This window comes from Triturus cristatus, chromosome 8 (assembly GCF_964204655.1).
Source record: "Triturus cristatus chromosome 8, aTriCri1.1, whole genome shotgun sequence".
NCBI lineage: Eukaryota > Metazoa > Chordata > Amphibia > Caudata > Salamandridae > Triturus > Triturus cristatus.
The window spans coordinates 7,259,324-7,279,701 of NC_140591.1; the positions used below are offsets into that span (position 1 = coordinate 7,259,324).

A 20,378-nucleotide genomic window follows, 5' to 3' on the forward strand; every position below is an offset into this window, starting at 1 on the left:
TAAAGCGCTACAGCTACCCAACAAAGGGTTTCCCGGCGCTGATGATTCCGTGCATTGAGAAAATCAGGATTTTTAGATGTTAAACAGCCAGGTTTTTAAGGCTAGCATTCTATAAAGGTTGTCTTTAACCTAATCATCAATAAGGGTTGTTTGGACTGGTGCAAGGTGCCCACTATAATGGACAGCATATACCAGGCCAACTTCTCACAAACAGGACCTTGGTGGATAGGGGCTGAACCTTCCTGCCACCTTAGCACCCAAAATCTCAAAACCTACTAGCTATAGTGTCTCATTCATTCTCCTACATAATCACGAAGCTACAAATGATTAGATAACTCAGAACACAACACTCCCGACTCTCTCGGAAATCGCAGTAGCAAGATATTCCCTTTCGCTCACTCACTCATGCTTGTCCACAATAAGGATTGTCAGAGTCACTGGATAGTTCAAAATGCTTATTTTAACTAACGTGCTCTGTAGTGCAGTATACAAGCCACTACCAGCAGCGAAATACATACACCTAATACAGTTAGCATTTTTACAATTCCATAGAATATAAAGGGGGATCTCATCATATACAGACAGTGGAAAAAGGACTATAAGGCCTAACCACCCTCCCCTTGGCAAGAAGAAGTTTAATATATAATGGAAGATCTCTGGGCTTTGTCAGCAGACCCCATACCTTAGTGCTAGATGGAAGTTTCACATCCTAGGAACAGCATAGCTCTCCTCCCTGGAATAGTCTTTCTTCAAGTGTGTGTTTTAACAACATGGATCCCCGTAGTATGAAAGCACGTGTTTCCAGCAGTGCAGCTGTGTTTATCATGTTTTGTCTAGGTGCTGGGGACTGATCAGAATAGAATAACAAGGGGCACTGTTTATCGACCTTGCACATTGTTTTTAGACTAAACTCTAAAAACTAGCAGAGAACGCGAAAAGAAAACAGTTCTCATGTGAAATGCATAAACAGAGTCTTGCAAAATAAAGTCAAGTAGTAACGTACATAAAAGCAGCATTATGGCAGCAGAGTTCATGCTGACTTAGAAATGTCGACAATGTTCCTAATGGCCATTTTAGGTGAGCTGGGCAGTTGCAGAGATGCGTCTGAAGCTTGTTGTGCCCTTGTAGCTCTCACAGGAGGTCAGCCAAATGACCCCTGGAGCCACTCTGGATAGCCCAGGAGGAAGGCAAGCAGGTGCAGTCTTCTTCCTCATACAGCAAGGTATCCTTCAAGCAGCAGGACAGTCCTTCTGTAAATTCCACAGGTCCAGGAGTGTTCTGTTGAGTGGCTCTGGAGGTCCAATATTTGTACCTAGTGCCAGCCTTTATGTTGGGGAACTGCCTGTCCTACCAAGACGTACAGCGTAGGGAGTGTTTCCGAATGAACTGGTAGACTATTCCCTGCTTATTCTTATTGCAGAGACCGTTTATGTTCCGCGTCTGTATAGTTAAATGTGCACGGGAACTAGGTGTCAATGACATAGTTTGTGTTGTGGGTCAAGGCGTGATCCTCCCACATGAGAAGGAGGCCCCGGGTGGTGACATCGAAAAATAGACTGTTGATGCTCTGTAACAGAACTATAACTATCATGTGTGAACTAAAGAATCCCTCCACCCTGCTACCCTGCCATGTGGAGACTAAAGAACCCACCAAACCCCAAGTGCCAAGGTGCCTTTCGCCCCTGAAAAAAAGAAGCATGTTAGTTTACTTACAACTGAGGGGTAAAAGTGACGGAGGCAGCCCCACGCCACCATAGCTCCCAAAATGTCTCCATGTGGAGGGACCACTCCTCCCATACTTTGCAGGATGTAGTGAAACGTAGGCACAGTTCAGTGCGCCTCAGTCTTGGATATCAATGTCCCCGTAGGCCGGCCCGTCCCTTCTGGGGAATCAAACTCCCCCCGCATACACAGCGGAATGTTATAGAGGATAATTGTAGTTCGTCGAGCCACTTTGACTGTCGCTAGTGGACCCTCAGGCCCGCCCGGCCCACAACAGAGGACCGGCGCAGATGCAACCCAGTCCAATTGCATCTCCACATCCTCTGTGCTTTCTCTGCTGCTCCGAGGCGACCGGCCGCCAGGGGCCCCCCCTTCGTCGTTACATTTTGATACCTGGTTCCGTTGTCTTTAGCCACTCCCTGCAGTGCGCTAGTCCTCCAACCCTTCCTGCGCTGTCTCCAGATTGTCAAAAAACATGTTTTCCCCTTAGCTATTACACTAAGTTTGACCGGGAAAAGCATATGTACTTGATATTGCAGTTCTGAAGCTCTCTCTTGACATCCATGAAGATCCTCCATAGCATTTGGACCCTGCGGGTGAAGTCAGGGTAAAGCCTGACTGTTGCCACCTTGAATTTTAGGTCTGGAGTGCACCTTGCTGGTTGCAGAATTCCATCCTTGTCTCTGCGATTGAAGATGCACGCAATGATGGTGCGAGGGGGCATCCCCGGCCTAGGGGCACTCATTGGCACTCTGTGTGCTCTCTCAACAGAGAATCATTTTGATAGACCCCTGGGTTGAAGCACAGTGGTGAAGAAGTTTTCAACAAAAAGATCTGTGCATGGTTCCTCGGCTCCCTCCTGAACCCTCACTAGGCAGATATTATTTCATCTGGATCTTCCTTCCATGTCCTCCAGACGTGCCTGCATTATGGCATTGTCATTAAGTAGGGAAGTGACCTGCTTTTGGAGCTGTGCAGTAGCCTCACCGATGTCCGTAATTGTCTGTCTTGTGTTGCGATGGCTGCGTTTTTCTTTGTAAAGCTCTGCCCTCATCAGCGACATCTCTGCCACCATGGAATCCAGTTTTGGTTCTAAAGTGCCCCTAATGCTTTGGATGGCCGCCATGATCTTCAAAAGCGACGTTGTTCACCCGGTGTTGCCTTGCTGTCTGTATGTATGTATGGGTGCAGGGGGGGAATATCCCTCTATCTTGCTTCGCTGCGTTTTCTTCCTCTCTTTGCCTCCTGCCATGGTGGATAGGTGTGTCTTCGAGGCCACTTGGCCGCCTGAAAAGGCCTGGATCACTCCGCAACACCGCGAACCGTGCCGGGCTGGGGACCCAGGGAAGCGAAGAAGGAGGGTACAAGACCTCGTGTCCCCACCTATGGGCCCCCCGCAGCCTGTCGGTGTGGCTGCTCAGTGAGTGGGCCCCCAGGCTCCGCCATCAGTTGCTGGGCCCCACACGGATCTGACTAAAGGATAGCACTGCTCCTGATCCACTGGGTAGTCTGTAACTGGAGGAATACGTGGGCCCATCCCGGACCTCCGATGCTGCCAGGTGGTGGGGGGTCTAGGTGTCCTCACTTGTGGCCCCCCAACCATCACCCTGTGCTGAGTTATGGTCACCCCGCCTCTCACCTTAGTCAGCCACAGTCCTAATGGCGGCTATCCCACAGCGCGCCTCCATGGCCGGCAGCTCGTCCTCTCCTCTGTCAACCAACCGCGGGAGACGCAGCCCTTCAGCAGGCCCGGGAAGGTGGGCGGTCTCCAGAAATGGGCACGCCGGCCTCTCCCAGGATCTCCTACTGCTTGTGATGCAATCACCATCTTCCTGTTTTGAGCAGTCGTCCAGTACTTCTCGCCATCCTCCACTGCCGCTGCAGCCCAGGCCAATCCAGGAATTTGGTGCAGGCGAGGCAGGCCGCGCCCCCCAGACACCCGTTGCAGCACAGCCTGAGCTCTGTCCAGCAGTTTGTACAGGTTCAGTCTGCAGCGGGATGGGGCCCCAGCCAGCTGCCCCGCCACCCCGGAGCATAGGGACGGGTCCCCCTACCAAATAGAGCGGATGATTGCGGATAAGAGCAGGAGAAGGCGACGCAGGCTCGGAGGCCTTTCAAGGTGTGTCTGCCATGTTCGGAGCTGGCCACGCCCCCTAATTTAAGAATGTCTTATGTTAAACATTTTTTCAGTTTGCTCCTCAGCCTTGTGCACACACTTGTTACTTCTTATTTTCTCTGTTTAATTATTGTGGAGATGTTTATTAAAACTCTTTTACTAAGTCAACTAAGCTGAGTAAAAGCATTTCCCCCTTCACAGTCATAGTCTACACAATCAAACAAACCCTCTCTCCTTCCAGATCCCGAGGTTCAGGTGACATTACAGCTGTTGATTCTTCTAACTTGTGAAGTACCTGGGATGTCAATACCTCCATAAAGGAATACAAAGGGGGCGTGGCTGAAAGCCGAAGATGGCAGCAGCTTGATCATGGAGCTCCCAGGCCTGGCTCGGTTATCCACTAATATCTGGCAGCATAAGATGACATCCAACCGTCCAGAGCCTTTTTACCTCTTAACCAACAGAGGCGGCACTGAAATATCGATCGAGCAGCCACCATCAGGTCAACCTGATGCCATACTGCCTGGACCCCTGTCACCACAGAAGACACCGCCAAAACCATGAGAGGTATACACTCAGGAGCCCCCACCTACCCCTGCCCACCCCACATCTTCCAAAAAGGCACCTCTACCATAGCACCCGAACTTCAATGCACCATCAACTGCTCCTTCGAAACAGGCACATTCCCAGATGACTGGAAACGCGCAGATGTCAAGCCCCTCCTCATGAAGCCCACCACAGACCCGACGGACCTCAATAACTACTGCCTCATCTCTCTCCTTCCCTTCGCAGCCAAAGTTGCTGAGAAGATCGTCAACAAACGCTCACTAACTTCATGGAAGCAAACTCGATCCTCGACTCTTCCCAATCCGGATTCTGCAGAAATCACAGCACCAAGACCACCCTCCTAGTAGCCACGGATGACATCCGCACCCTCCTCGACCAGGACCAGATGGCTGCCCTCACCCTGTTGGACCTCTCAGCAGCTTTCAACACCATCTCCCAACGCCAGACTCCATGTGGCCGGTGTCCGAGGAACCGTCTTCTGATGGATCTGCTCCTTCCTCACCGGCCAAACCCAAAGAATCAGACTCCCGCCCTTCCTTTCCAAACCTGCAGACATCAGCTGCGGACACCTCAGGAATCCTCACTCAGCCCCATGCTCTTCAACATCAAGAACTCCACTGGCTCCCCGTCGAAAAGAGAGTGACCTTCAAGCTCCTCACCCACGCCTACAAATCCCTCCATAACATCGGACCCCAATTTCTCAATGAAAGAGTCTCCTTCTATGCACCCAAAATAAGCCTCCTATTGGCGACTACTGCGAGGGCTTGGTGGCATAAGCCACTTTTGTGACCTGCAGATGTCGCTCCTGGCGTGCAGAGAGGAGCCAGTAATCCCCTGGGGGATTCCCGGTGGGCTGAGTGGACAGCCAGGGGGAGTGATCACCGCCACCTCCTAGAGTGGGGAGACAGATCCAAGCTGCTGTGTCTCCCACTGAAGTGATGTATGCGGTGACTCTGCAGAACACCCACACTGCTTGAGGTGAGCCCCCTGGGGATGCAGATATTTTAATGCAACGTTCAAGTGTCCGGTGTAAGAGAGGGGAAGCGTTTAACGTTTATGAGGCAACAAAACTATTTTCGGTTTATGTCAAGCTAATTTAATATTCTGTGCACTATTTATTTTTTACTATGTTGCTAAACTCACATTATAATCCACAGTTTGTCCAATCAGTGGATTTTGGTATACACATGGTATTTAGTAAGGCTGCTGCCGATCATAAGAGCAACCTGATTTTTAACGGTTCTTAACTAACGATTTTAAAACTGTTAGACATTTTATCTGCTAGACATTTCACTTGCTTGTCTTGCACTACTGCTTACTTTGCACTGTTGCGGTTCCTATCGTTCCCCTGCTGGCTTCCTTGACCCGGTCCACCGCGGCTGTGTGCCGATTGAGGGGGGGTGTTTGAGGAAGCAGCAGGACCAACCACTGGGCACTTCCGGTCTTTGGGACGGCGGAGCTAGGCTCCCGCGCTCTCCGCGATATCAAACCGATGTGCCAGCGGACGCACGCAGCTGGCGCGCCGCTGGCGCGCCTAAGGCAGGCCCGTCCGCAGCCGGCCGGAGCTAGAGGCTGGAACCCCTGCCTGTGACAAACCAGCCCCAAGCACCACATATGGATACACGAGAGAAGCACTTCTAGCCCTCTCGCACTATACAGGCCTTGATCATACACGGTGTTCAAGATCTCACCCAGGATACACGTATGTCCCGTTTTCCTGCCTTGCTTGCAAATGGTGCAGTCTGAGGCAAAGCCAGACTGGTAGGCAGACGGAATCAGACATCCATAAACTGTCTTGCATATATTTTAACGCAAGGTCAGTACCAAAGCACTCCCCCGATATCTGGGACATTCTTAGCTAAAGGAACCCTGATCTTGTTTTCATCACTGAAACTTGGCTGGATAAAAACAATTCCCCTGACGTTGCTAATGCTTTACCAGCCAACTACTAAATTGTCAACCAAGATAGGTATGGCCGAAGGGGGGGGGGGGGGGTTAGCGATACTGTTTAAAGACCACTTGACATGCCCGCCTGTTCAAGTAGCTCAACAGGATGAGCATGCAATACTATCTTTCCAAATACTCCATGACGGTCTCACTTTATTGGCCGGCGCTGTGATTTACAATCCCCCAGGTCACCAAACTGAACTCAGTACCAGGCTACTTACCAAACTCCTACCGGTTTGTCTGAAGTATAAGAATTACTTAGTAATAGGTGACTTTAATGTTAATTACGAAAAAGCTGATAATCCGGTTGCCTTCCAACTGGAAAGCGACATGCAGATTCTCCAACTTAAGCAATGGATCAAGGAGCCCGCCCATATTGCTGGGCATACCCTCGACCTATTATTTTCCAATATTCAATCAACACTCATTGAAGAGATCAAACCATTATTATGGACAGACCACCCTGGAGTCTGAAATTAGAATGACATTGGACCAACTAGCCCCTAAGGTAAAACCGAAACGATGGCAAAGACCCCTCACTGAGAAGTGGTACACACCCCAACTTCAGGGTTCTCGAAAGGAAGTGCCAACATATCGAACATCAATGGAGACAGATCGATTACGGTACAAGTCCGAACTGAAAACTTACAATCACGCTATAAGAAATGCTAAAAAAAGTTACTACGCGTAACGAATAAATGAAAACTGTCACTCAGCAAAGGAGTTATACAAAATAGTTAAAGAACTTAGCAAACCAGCCAGCATGTCCCAAATTCTACCCCCTTCTGTAGAAGCTTGCGGAAAAATTTGCAACTACTTCTCGGATAAAATAAGCAAAATATACTCCACTTTCAGTCCTACTACGAAGATCGACTAGTTGGAGATTCCAGACCCCACACCCAGAAGCAATGTCGGAAATGAGTCATTTTGCCCCCTCACGGAGACTGAGGGTTTAAAGGCAATGGGTGAAGTGAAGTCAGGATCCCCCCTAGACCCCTGTCCTCATTTCATTTTTGCTCAGACAGCCCCAACCCTCTGCCCGTATGTCACTCAGCTCTTCAATAACTCTCTTAACACTGCCACCTTCCCTGATATCTGGAAACAGGCAGTAGTAATTCGTCCAATCTCCCAACTTCCATATCTCTCTAAAGTTTTGGAGAAGTTGGTGAACAGACAATTATCTAACTACCTTGAAACTAACGACTTACTAGACCCCTCTCAGACTGGTTTCAGGGCTACCAACAGCATGGAGGCAACGCTACTGGCAGTATCGGATAACATCAGATTTTGTACTGACCAGGGAGGAGCTTTGATACTTTTAGACCTGTCGGCAGCAATCGACACGGTCTCACATAACAGAATGCTGGAAACCCTTCATGAAAAGGGAATCCACTCTACAGCTCTGAAATGGCTCAGTTCGTTTTTTAGTAACCGAACACAAACAGTTCAACTAGGTCATTTCCAATCTAAATCTAGTACCATCAGCTGCGGTGTCCCACAGGGAGCATCGCTAAGCCCCACTTTATTTAACGCCTATGTTTCATCTCTGGCGGAAATTAGTAGATTAGTAGAAAGTGGGGAATTGGTATCTGCTCCTACGCAGACGACACACAGCTGATGGTGGCCCTCGAGGAAAGACCTGAAGTCACCAAAATAAAGTTACATAACTGCCTCTCAGAAACGGCACAATGGATGCAGGAGCATTGTTTGAAATTAAACGCAGGGAAATCAGAAATCCTGCTCTTTGGAGGGGCCAAGTTGATTTGGGACGCCACATGGTGGCCACAAACACTTGGGGCTGCTCCAATCCCTAAGCAATGCGCAAGAAATCTGAACATTTTCATTGACGACACCTTATCCATGAAGGACCATCTGCGGGCCCTTTGTGATAAGGGCTTTGCCACCCTGAAACTGTTAAACAGGCTTTTCCCCTGGATCCCACTGGGCTGCAGAAGAACAGTCACGCAAGCCCTGCTTATAAGTCAACTTGATTATGGAAACGCCCTATTCGTGGGCATGACTGAGTCTCTCTTCACGCGGCTACAGGTGCTTCAAAACGCCGCTGCCAAACGAGTGTGCAAAACAAGCAGACTAAGCTCAGCATCGATGTGCATGAAAAACCTGCACTGGCTACCGATGCGTCAAAGAGCTGGATTTAAACTGCTCAGTCACGCACACAAAGTACTGTATCAAAGCGGCCCCAAAATACTTCAGGGGGAAATTGAGTCCTATGTCCCCACAAGGAGCCTTCTGTCTCTAAATCAAGCATTGGCCAGAACGAAACGCATCAAGAAAGTAAGGTCTGGAGGGCGCTCCTTCTCATATCTGGCAGCCAAGAGATGGAACAAACTACCCATAGACTTCCGGCTAACATCCAACTATTTGGTGTTCCGAAAAAAACTCAAAACTCATCTGTTCCCCAAAAACTAATACCCACTTGTTCTCCCTGTACCAGCAGTTTAGCCCTCTCTTTCACTATTAGCGCCTTGATATCCCCTGGGATGAATGCTGCGCTCTATAAATAAATAAATAAATAAATAAATGAATAAATAAACATGGCCCAGATTTGGTGGTAATCCCGCTCTGTCTACCTGCTGGTAAGCTGCCTGTGGCCTAATCACAGGATGGGACTCTTGGTCCAAGACCTCTAGCTTGAGAGGCAACCTCTGCGACCTCTGGGGTTTCAGATCCATACTAGGGGAGCCGCTCGGACGGAGTTGGGCCTGGACACACTGCGATCCTCGCCCACTAATGGGCTGCAAAGCAGCCTAAGGGAGCCTAGTGAGGGCCCGCGCTGCTGCACGTGGTGGCTGGCACTGCACATGCAACTCTGCGTGGGGGTGCCCAGCTCCATTGCAGTCTGAGGCCTTGAAGAATGATCCAACACAGCACAGTTGATTTAACTGGTGGGGGTCGGGTACTACTGCCACATCAAATCCCGGCCCACCCACTTGTGACCGGCTCATCTCCCCTCGCACTGACCTTGGCCCCGATGACCTAGGCCTTACTGGGCATGTTTGGGAGGGGCATACAATCCTTTGGCCGGCCAATGCACCCCCCCCCCCCTCCCCCACTCCACTGGCAGTGCAGTGGCCTCTCATTTTGCTGCTGTGGCCATAATTCATAAGCAGACACACAAATCACGGCGGGCCTGAGACGATTGGCCACTCACAATACCCTGGTCACATGCAGCCTTAATTGTTTATTGGGCTCAGTCAGTATTTGGGCCTCCTAAATAAAGTTTGCCATCTGCACCTTACCTGCCTTCCCCAAGAGTGAGCCCGTAGCGGAGACACCTAACAGTTGAGATGCTGGGAGGTTGCGCTGACCCTCCCTGACCACTTATTTGGGAATCCAGACCTGGTCCCTCCCTGCTACTGCCGTTTGAGGACCACCGCTAGCAGAGCGCATGCTGGACTCCTTGGCCCAGCTGGGTGTGCACATCCTATTGTTCAGTTCTTTCACTCCCCCCTTCCCCCCCTCCTCCCCTGGTTGTTCCATCCTTCTTGCATGAACAATGGGTTGCACTAAAACCAAACTGGCCAAGCTGTCAATGCACTAACATACTCCTTCTCCCATGTCCGCAGAATCATCCCAGATGACTCCTGATGACTGGGTCCCTCTCACCTCGGTGATTCAACCAGTAGACAAGCTGGATCTCATCCTCCAATAAATCCAGGACTCAAAGCTGTCTATTGAACAATGTATTGGGGCATTTACCCCTGACCTCACCCTCCTCAAAGATGACCACAACAAACGAGCGGACAGGGTCAGGACCACTGAGACTGCCATCTCTTCCCTCTCCGCCTGGCGAACAGAACAGACGGCTACCACCACACTCTTGCAGTGCCAGCTCGACCTCCTCCAGGAACAGGTGAAGGAAGCAGAGGGTCGGGCCCGGGGCAATAATTTACACATAATTGGCATGCCTGAGGGTTCTGAGGGAGCAAACGGCACACTGTCCATTGAGGACTGGCTACAAAATACCGTGGCACCAGAAGGTCTCTCGGAGCAGTTCATGGTACAGAGAGCACAATGTGTCCAATCTAAAAGACCGGCCCCAGGTGCTGTGCTGTGCCGTGTCCCTTCGTGGCCTGCATATTGAATTATAGGGATCGAGACACTATCCTCCGTAAGGCGCGTGAATGTGCTCTGATATTGATAGACAATGTACGTATCTCTGTGTTCGCTGATTATACACAACGGACCCGATTCACAAAGGTAAACTGAGACAAAAGTCTAACTTTACTGCTCGTAAATGCCCTTTGTGAACACCAAAAGGCGTAAAGTTAGACTTTAGTCTCAGTATTCCTTTGTGAATTGGGTCCTAACAGTGCAACAGAAGAGGGCCTCATATCAAGCAATTGAAACCCAACTCAGAGCAGCAGGGCTCACTTATGCCCTCTTGAGGGCAGCAAGGCTTAAGGTGCAATATATGCAGATTATCAAACTACTTTAACATCCGGAGGCAACTTGGGACTGGTTTGAAAAACACTTTCTAGATGTCCACAAGTCCCAAAACCTGCGGCCAGCGACACAGATAACACAGTGTCCACCCTGAACTCGGAAAATAAATTTGACTCTGGCTGCAAGGGGTGGTACGGTTTCCTCCCCTCAGCAAGCCTTGGAGGGTCAGACAGACAAAATCCTTTATGCCACTCTGTTGCGTGCTGCCCAGGAGGCCATCACCTCCAACTCCTCCCAGGACAGTGCCTCCGCATCTGATTTAGGGGGCAGCATAGCACTATTTCCTACAATTTCCGGCAAATGACCCACGATCTACTGGGCTGAGGCCCCTACGAATAAGACAGCCTGGAGACCGTCATAATGCACCTTCATCAACTGATCGATCACACATGACACCAGGCCCAGGTCGGGCACTCCTGATGACGCCTCAATGCCCCCTGATGCTATGTTGTTATTTCTGCCAAGAAGCTCCATCTATCATGATTGGCCTCCTGTTGGGCCCGGGCGCCTGCTGGCTCCAGCCTTCCCCATCACCCCTTTCTGCATTCCCAAGCTGTTTGCCCAAGTGTTGGACCCGGCCCTCGTAACATAGCTAGACCTGACCCCCGCACCTCACACCAGCCCCCAAACCCACGGCCTAGCCGATCCTCCCCACCAGAACTCACACGCACCCCACCCGGACTTCCCCGTCCGTGGCCTCCTGTCGGGCCCGGGCGCCTGCTGGCTCCAGCCTTCCCCATCACCCCTTTCTGCATCCCCAAGCTGTTTGCCCAAGATTCCCAAAGGTAACTGAAGTTGTATAGTATTTCCGTACTAGGTTTGGTCTAACATAGTTCCATCGCTGGACCTGGAATTTACAATGTTTTTTGTTGGGGCTTTTGTTAACAGGGGTTGACATCATCACTACCCACTTGTTTGTTAAATGACATCATATCTCGATCTCAAGCACACAATGTGCTCTCACCTCTACCCATCCATAAGGTCAGTACTACATACATATAACATGCTAACCTGGAATGTCAGAGGCATGGTATCCATACACAAACGTTCAAGGATCGTTGGTGGTGTGCTTACAAGAGACCCATCCCATAGTTAGAGAAGCCCTTCAACTCCAAAAGAAGAGGCGTGGGCCAGCTCTTCCACACTTTGTACTCCACCTTCTCTCATGGGTCAGCAATATGGATCATGTGCCTTGCACTGCCGTAGAAACCAGAATAGACATGCAGGGTTGGTACGTCCTTCTCCACGGCACACTAGAGGCATGCGTGAATACACCTATTACAAGACTCAACAGATTCCTATACGCTTCCTACCTCCAAGCCTCAATCACACGCTCAATATATTCAGGGAAATCCCTCGCCGATCATAATTCCCTTAAGATCACGATTGGATAGGGTTGAGAGACTGCGCCTTTTCACACATGGCGGCTTCAACCCCAACTATTCAAAGATGCTGTCTTTCACGATAATCTGGCTACAACAATAGAGTTTGGGTCTCCTAGAGAAGGCAGCAGTGGACAACGGTGGACAACAAGGTTCGGGCCGCCAAACTACAAGAAGCTAGGATTGATTACGCAGACCTGTTGGAACGTCTGCGATGAATTGACTGTGTATATCACTGAACCGCAGACAGGCGGTCAATACTCTTAGCTGGGAATATATGTTTGCAACTCTTATACATTATGGCATTCCTCCTACATATACCCATACCTGATAGAGCGCGGCACATGCCAAGGCTGGCCCATTTCACCGCTCTTGTTTGTCCTAGCCTTGGAACCCTTAGCTCAGAGACTGCGCCAAGAAGCCGGTACATGGGGCATTCCTATAGGACCCACTACTTACACTATCTCGCTATACGGGGATGACATGATACCATACATTAAGGACCTCTGACTGAATTTGCATGCACAATATTTTAAACTATTAAATACTTTATTAATTGATTTATTATGGGCAAATGGGCGTGGTAGGGTTGCTCTCCACAACCTTCAGCTCCCCCCTGATCAGAGAGGCATGTGCGCTCCTGATTTTAAATCTTACTGTGTTGTGGGAGAACTCCAATGGCTTTCCTTCTGGTTAGCGGCTGTAACCGCCCAGAAACCGAATACACTAAGGCAATATTTAAGCGGGGTACACTACACAGAATGTTATGCACAGGGGCCACCATCGGGTGGCCCACTGCTGCTCCACATTGCCCTCTCCTATTGGAGAGTGGCACTGCACTATACCGCATCACAAATACCTTATGCCCTGAACATACCACTAATGAGGCTCTCAAAGGCCACTGGGTCTCTCACAGCCCATAGACTCCTGCCATGGACACCTGAAGGAATCGAGACAATTGGTGACCTCTTTGTAGAGGGTACCCTACTGAATCCTGCAGACTTTATACACGCTTACAACCTGCCACATACTCTACTGCTCTGTAGAGGCTACCCTTCTGAGTCCTGCAGACTTTATACACGCTTACAACCTGCTACATACTCCACTGCTCTGTAGAGGATACCTACTGAGTCCTGCAGAATTTATACACGCTTACAACCTGCCACATACTCCACTGCTCTGTAGAGGGTACCTACTGAGTCCTGCATAATTTGTATACGCTTACAACCTGCCACATACTCCACTGCTCTGTAGAGGGTACCCTACTGAGGTCTGTAGACTTTATACACACTTACAACCTGCCACATACTCCACTGCTCTGTAGAGGGTACCCTTCTGAGTCCTGCAGACTTTATAAATGCTTACAACCTGCCATATCCTCCACTGCTCATTCAGGCCAGCATAACACGTCACGTCCGACAGCAGTGGGCACCCGATAATACAGAACCCAGTCCTCATGAACTACTGCAAGCCATGCACATAATGGGATATGGTTGTCATCTAGCCCGTTGTCTCTGTAGGGGCATTCGTACACACCTGCGGTTCCCGCTAACCTCCGTACGGGATAAGTGGGAAACAGATCTTACATATCCCCTACAAGACAAGGAATGGGATTTCTTGCTACAGTACCCCAGGGAAGATTTCCCGTAACTCCTTATCTAAATGTATCAAATTTACCATCTTGCATCGCACCCATCTTACCCCAAACAATCTACATACCATGTTCCCAGCGGTCTCAGGCACAAGACACCGGTTTATTTCACATGCTATGGGCGTGCCCCATAGTGACTCACTTTTGGACACAAATATCGTCCATTCTATCAGATCTCAGAGAACACACTGGCACACCTTAGAATGTTGTATACTAGGCCTGTTTCCAAGGTCCAAAACCACTGAGGTGAATTGGCGCTTTGTTGACTTGGCGTTGCTGTTAGCGAGGCGTCAACTCATGAAGCGGTGGACGTCCCGCTCTGCCCCCTCGGTTGCTCAATGGCAGGAAGAGGGACGGGAGTGGAGCCAGGCTGAAAGTAGTGAAGGATATTGAGGCTCACGGACACGGCCTATAGCTTTAGAGTGTGGTATGTCCCACTAGACTCCTTTAAAACCCTACAAACAGCAGACCCATGATCTGCCCCATATGGCGCCACATACTTCACAGTATAGCTAGATGGGGAATCGTAACATGCCTGAAAGAATAATGTTACATGATGCCCGGTCGTTCTAGGAACTCCGTCAAGACAGGTTATTTTATCCATCTTGAACTGAGGTCTATACACTGAACTGAATTGAAAAACAGGCATCAAAGCTGACGGCTCTAGGATGTCTAATATGTGGCGATGTCTAGTTTAAGGTGGATGGGTGCTGGGTTGCATGTTCAACGTTGAATTAGCAATTGCATTACAAATTTTATCTGCGTGCTTCACCTCTGAAAGGATTACTGCCTGTACCAAACTATGCTACGTAGCAGATTAAAACTATGTACCATGTGAACGCAATATGAACATCTCTGAAAAATGCAACAAAGTTTGCTTACAAAAATAATTAATCATAATAAAGGAATACAAAACAGCAGATGGGTCAATATGTGGGATCTTCAACAGAAAACCTCAATTTCGGGCTAATCCTACTCCTCTCGATTGTCCTCATTCAGGGGAGAGTGGCGAAGCAATAGCAAAGTCATCAGCTGCCTCTTCCTTCCTAACACATCCATTACAAACACTTGTTCGTGCAACACCACTTGGAACAACACTCGCCCGTACACTCTTCCCACTGCTGGCTCCATCCCAGCCCTATAAACACTTGTAGAATCACGGGGGAACCGGGGTCTCTAAGCAGATGTTTCAGAAACTCCTCTCCTTTAAGGATAATCCAAGCAGACGGCAGTTCCTCGAGTCTGTGTCCTGAGAGGCGAGAGATGATCATCTTCTAAGCTCCATGATGCAAGGGCATCCTAGGACAGCACCATGATGCTTCAAGGATGACCCAAGCAGACGGCAGTTCCTCAAGTCTGTGTCCTGAGAGGCGAGAGATGATCATCTTCTAAGCTCCAAGGTGCAAGGGCATCCTAGGACAGCACCATGATGCTTCAAGGATGACCCAAGCAGACGGCAGGTCCTCAAGTCTGTGTCCAGAGGAGGCGAGAGATGATCATCTTCTAAGCTCCAAGATGCAAGGGCATCCTAGGACAGCACCATGATGCTTCAAGGGTGACCCAAGCAGACGGCAGTTCCTCGAGTCTGTGTCCTGGGAGGCGAGAGATGATCATCTTCTAAACTCCAAGGTGCCTGGGCATCCTAGGACAGCACCATGATGCTTCAAGGATGACCCAAGCAGACGGCAGTTCCTCGAGTCTGTGTCCTGAGAGGCGAGAGATGATCATCTTCTAAGCTCCATGATGCAAGGGCATCCTAGGACAGCACCATGATGCTTCAAGGATGACCCAAGCAGACGGCAGTTCCTCGAGTCTGTGTCCTGGGAGGCGAGAGATGATCATCTTCTAAACTTCAAGGTGCCTGGGCATCCTAGGACAGCACCATGATGCTTCAAGGATGACCCAAGCAGACGGCAGTTCCTCGAGTCTGTGTCCTGGGAGGCGAGAGATGATCATCTTCTAAACTCCAAGGTGCCTGGGCATCCTAGGACAGCACCATGATGCTTCAAGGATGACCCAAGCAGACGGCAGTTCCTCGAGTCTGTGTCCTGGGAGGCGAGAGATGATCATCTTCTAAACTCCAAGGTGCCTGGGCATCCTAGGACAGCACCATGATGCTTCAAGGATGACCCAAGCAGACGGCAGTTCCTCGAGTCTGTGTCCTGAGAGGCGAGAGATGATCATCTTCTAAGCTCCAAGGTGCAAGGGCATCCTAGGACAGCACCATGATGCTGATGCTTGCCTTCCGTTTCTCCCACCTACAGCGAGGTATAAGCTGGTTCCGGCTCCTGTGATTAGTCGGTTTGATTACGCTAATGGATTATTGGCCTCAGCAAATGAGACACTGCTATCAACAGTACACGTTGTGCAGAACACCACTGCACGCCTCACTTGCAGCCTTCCATCAGGGGCTGCATCTGCTCCCATCTTGCACTCCTTACATTGGCTACAGGTCCAGAAGAGAATCATTTTTAAAATGTGCTGCCTTACACACAAAGACCTGACAGAAAAAGGTCCCAGCTATCTAGCTTCACAGCTTACTCACTATTGCCTCCCAGACTCCTTGGATCTAGGGATAAGGCTCTGCTAACTGTTCCTCGTGTCAAAAAGTATTGATCTTGGGGCAGGTCCTTTTCCTACCTCGCCCCTCTTTATAGGAACAAACTGCTGCATCATATTTAAACCTGTTCATATTACTTTCTTTTCAGGAAAGGACTTAAGACAACTCTGCTCTAATTCAGTTGCTACCCTGCCTATGTCCTGTGGTTGCACCAAGATACACCCATCCCCCTTCCCCGAAGTCATTCGTGTGCATTATAAATTATAACAAAATAACTTGTACAAGAGAGCCTTATCCACTCTATGAGCACCCAGAGGACATGTGGGCATGCATGGGGCACACACAGCCAGACCTGTGGTTCTCTGCTGACGCGTCTCCCACTGGACTGACTCCTGAGGTCTCCTCCCTCCTGCTTCAGAGACCAGCAGATCCTCCAAACACCCACTGGATGCGGTGTCAGGTGTCCAGGGAACCCACTCCCGGCCTGAGGGCCATGGTTGGGGTGTCAGGAGTCCAGGGCACCCACTCCCGGCCTGAGGGCCATGGTTGGGGTGTCAGGAGTCCAGGGCGCCCACTCCCGGCCTGAGGGCCATGGATGGGGTCTCAGGAGTCCAGGGCACCCACTCCCGGCCTAAGGGGCTTAGATGGGGTGTCAGGAGTCTAGGGCACCCACTTCCGCCCTGAGGGCCTTGAATAGGGTGTCAGGAGTCCAGGGCACCCACTCCCAGCCTAAGGGCTCTTGGATGGGGTGTCAGGAGTCCAAGGTACCAATTCCCAGCCTGAGGGCCTTGGACGGGGTGTCAGGAGTCCAGGGCACCCACTCCCGGCCTTAGGGCCTTGGATGGGGTGTCAGGAGTCCAGGGCACCTACTCCCGGCCTGAGGGCCTTGGATGGGGTATGAGGAGTCCAGGGCACCCACTCCCGGCCTGAGGGCTCTTGGATGGGATGTCAGGAGTCCAGGGCACCCACTCCTGGCCTGAGGGCCATGGATGGGGTGTCAGGAGTCCAGGGCACCAACTCCCACCCTGAGGGCCTTGAATGGGGTGTCAGGAGTTCAGGGCACCCACTCCCGGCCTGAGGGCCTTGGATGGGGTGTCAGGAGTCCAGGGCACCCACTACCGGCCTGAGGGCCTTAGATGGGGTGTCAGGAGTCCAGGGCACCCCCTTCCGGCCTGAGGGCCTTGAATGGGGTGTCAGGAGTCCAGGGAACCCACTCCTGGCCTGAGGGTCTTGGATGGGATGTCAGGAATCCAGGGTACCCACTCCCGGCCTGAGGGCTCTTGGATGGGGTGTCAGTAGTCCAGAGTACCCATTCCCGGCCTGAGGGCCCTGGATAGGGTGTCAGGAGTCCAAGGTACCCACTCCTGGCCTGAGAGCTCTTGGATGGGGTGTCAGGAGTACAGGGCACCCACTCCCGGCCTGAGGGCCTTGGATGGGGTGTCAGGAGTCCAGGGCACCCACTCCCGGCCTAAGGGCCTTGGATGGGGTATCAGGAGTCCAGGGCACCTACTCCCGGCCTGAGGGCCTTGGATGGGGTGTGAGGAGTCCAGGGCACCCACTCCCGGCCTGAGAGCTCTTGGATGGGGTGTCAGGAGTCCAGGGCACCCACTTCCAGCCTGAGAGCCTTGGATGGGGTGTCAGGAGTCCAGAGCACCCACTCCCAGCCTGAGGGCCTTGGATGGGGCGTCAGGAGTCCATGGCACCCACTCCCGCCTTGAGGGCCTTAAATGGGGAGTCAGGAGTCCACGGCATCCCCTTCCGGCCTGAAGGCCTTGAATGGGGTGTCAGGAGTCCAGGGAACCCACTCCCGGCCTGAGGGCTCTTGGATGGGGTGTCAGTAGTCCAGGGTACCCATTCCCGGCCAGAGGGCCCTGGATAGGGTGTCAGAAGTCCAAGGCACCCACTCCCGGCCTGAGGGATCTTGGATGGGGTGTCAGGAGTACAGGGCACCCACTCCCGGCCTGAGGGCCTTGGATGGGGTGTCAGGAGTCAAGGGCACCCACTGCCGGCCTGAGGGCCTTGGATGGTTTGTCAGGAGTCCAGGGCACCCACTCCCGGCCTGAGGGCCATGGATGGGGTGGCAGGAGTCCAGGGCACCCCCTCCCGGCCTGAGGGCCTTGAATGGGGTGTCAGGAGTCCAGGGCACCCCCTTCCATCCTGTGGGCCTTGTATGGGTGTCAGGAGTACAGGGCACCCACTCCCGGCCTGAGGGCCTTGGATGGGGTGTCTGGAGTCCAGGGCACCCTCTACCGGCCCGAGGGCCTTGGAAAGGGTATCTGGAGTCCAGGACACCCACTCCCGGCCTAAGGGCTCGTGGATGGGGTGTCAGGAGTCCAAGGCACCCGCTCCCGAGCTGAGGGCCTTGGATGGGGTATCAGGAGTCCAGGGCACCCACACCCGGCCTGAGGGCCTTGGATGCGGTGTCAGGAGTCCAGGGCACCCACTCCCGGTCTGAGGGCCTTGGATGGGGTGTCAGGAGTCCAGGGCACCCAGTCCCGACCTGAGGGCCTTGAATGGGGTGTCAGGAGTCCAGGGCATCCACTCCCGGCCTGAGGGCCTTGGATGGGGTGTCAGGAGTCCAGGGCACCCACTCCCGGCCTGAGGGCTCTTGGATGGGGTGTCAGGAGTCCAGGGCACCCACTCCCGGCCTAGGGCCTTGGATGGGGTGTCTTGAGTCCAGGGCACCCTCTACCGGCCTGAGGGCCTTGGATGGGGTGTGTGGAGTCCAGGACACCCACACCTGGCCTAAGGGCTCGTGGATGGGGTGTCAGGAGTCCAGGCACCCACTCCGGCCTGAGGGCCTTTGATGGGGTGTCAGGAGTCCAGGACACCCACTCTGGGCCTGAGGGCCTTGGATGGGGTGTCAGGAGTCCAGGGCAGACCAAAGCACTGGTTCTGTGCTGTGCTAATATAGAGTCTTCCATCCCACGCGCTGCTTGATGAGTGTAGGCCACTGCACTTATCTTCTACAGCACTGACTATAACATAGCACGACATGACATCACAACACATCACATAACGTAACATAACAAGTGGTGTTTATTTCTGAAGGTATCTTGGACACAAATAACAGAAGCTTATTACTGTCCCCCTGAATGTACCAGTGAAGTCAACCCCAGGAGGATGCATGGCTGATTGGACCCGCAGGGATTTGAGGCCAAACACAGTTTCCCGCAGTGTGTCTATTAGTCCACTGAGCCACGAGACCCCACACCACATGCGGAGAGTGGACCCATGACGCAGTCTCTATTCCCCCATCTCCCACCCTGTACATTATTTGATGACGCGTCAGTGCTCGAGGGACAACACACCACTTCTCCTGCTCAGCTGTAATCTTCCTCTGGCAGAAGAGTGGGACCACCAGACATGAGCGTAGGAGATTTGGGTAACAGGACCCCTCATGCGACTGCTTACACCAGATTCCTGACCAAAGTGACCCCTTGACATGCAGGGTGTTCAGGGGAACAAACAGCTAATGCTGCACTCTATGGGCCCGTCATACGCATAGGTGGGATGGCCATGTAGACGCAACTCTCCAGGTTACCCCAGGCAAAACGTGGGAGCGTCTAGCCTGGGAAAGGCACTCAGTCAGGCTCCTCCATCACTTCTAGGAACAGGGTCCAGTATGGCCAGTCGCCCCTCTGTTTGAAGCCCCGCATGGGGCAGGGAAACATTCAGTGGTCCCTCCAGGTTCGAAGATGCAGAAGAATAGGTAATTCCTGGGGGGTGCAAGAATTTCAACAATTTATGTTCAGCACCAAAGTGCAAATGAAGAAACACTACAGCCTGGATACCTCGGGTCAGTGCAGCTCTAGAGAGACACCGGTGTAGATAATGCTTGAGAAGGGCTGCAAGTATTGCCTTCCCTGGAGAGCTGAGGGACTGGATATTTTGTTGAGGGTGGTGAGCTTCCTGTTTTGTGAGGTCACCCACTTTACATCATAGGATAACCCTGATTTGCTAAGT

At 51.6% G+C, this 20,378-nt stretch overlaps 1 protein-coding gene across 1 annotated transcript in view; it reads right to left on the bottom strand.

Annotated features, from left to right (window-relative positions):
• SPAG17 (sperm associated antigen 17) overlaps positions 1–20,378 on the bottom strand; it is a 1,802,643-nt gene that overhangs the window by 920,187 nt on the left and 862,078 nt on the right. The gene's annotated exons all lie outside the window — the stretch shown is intronic.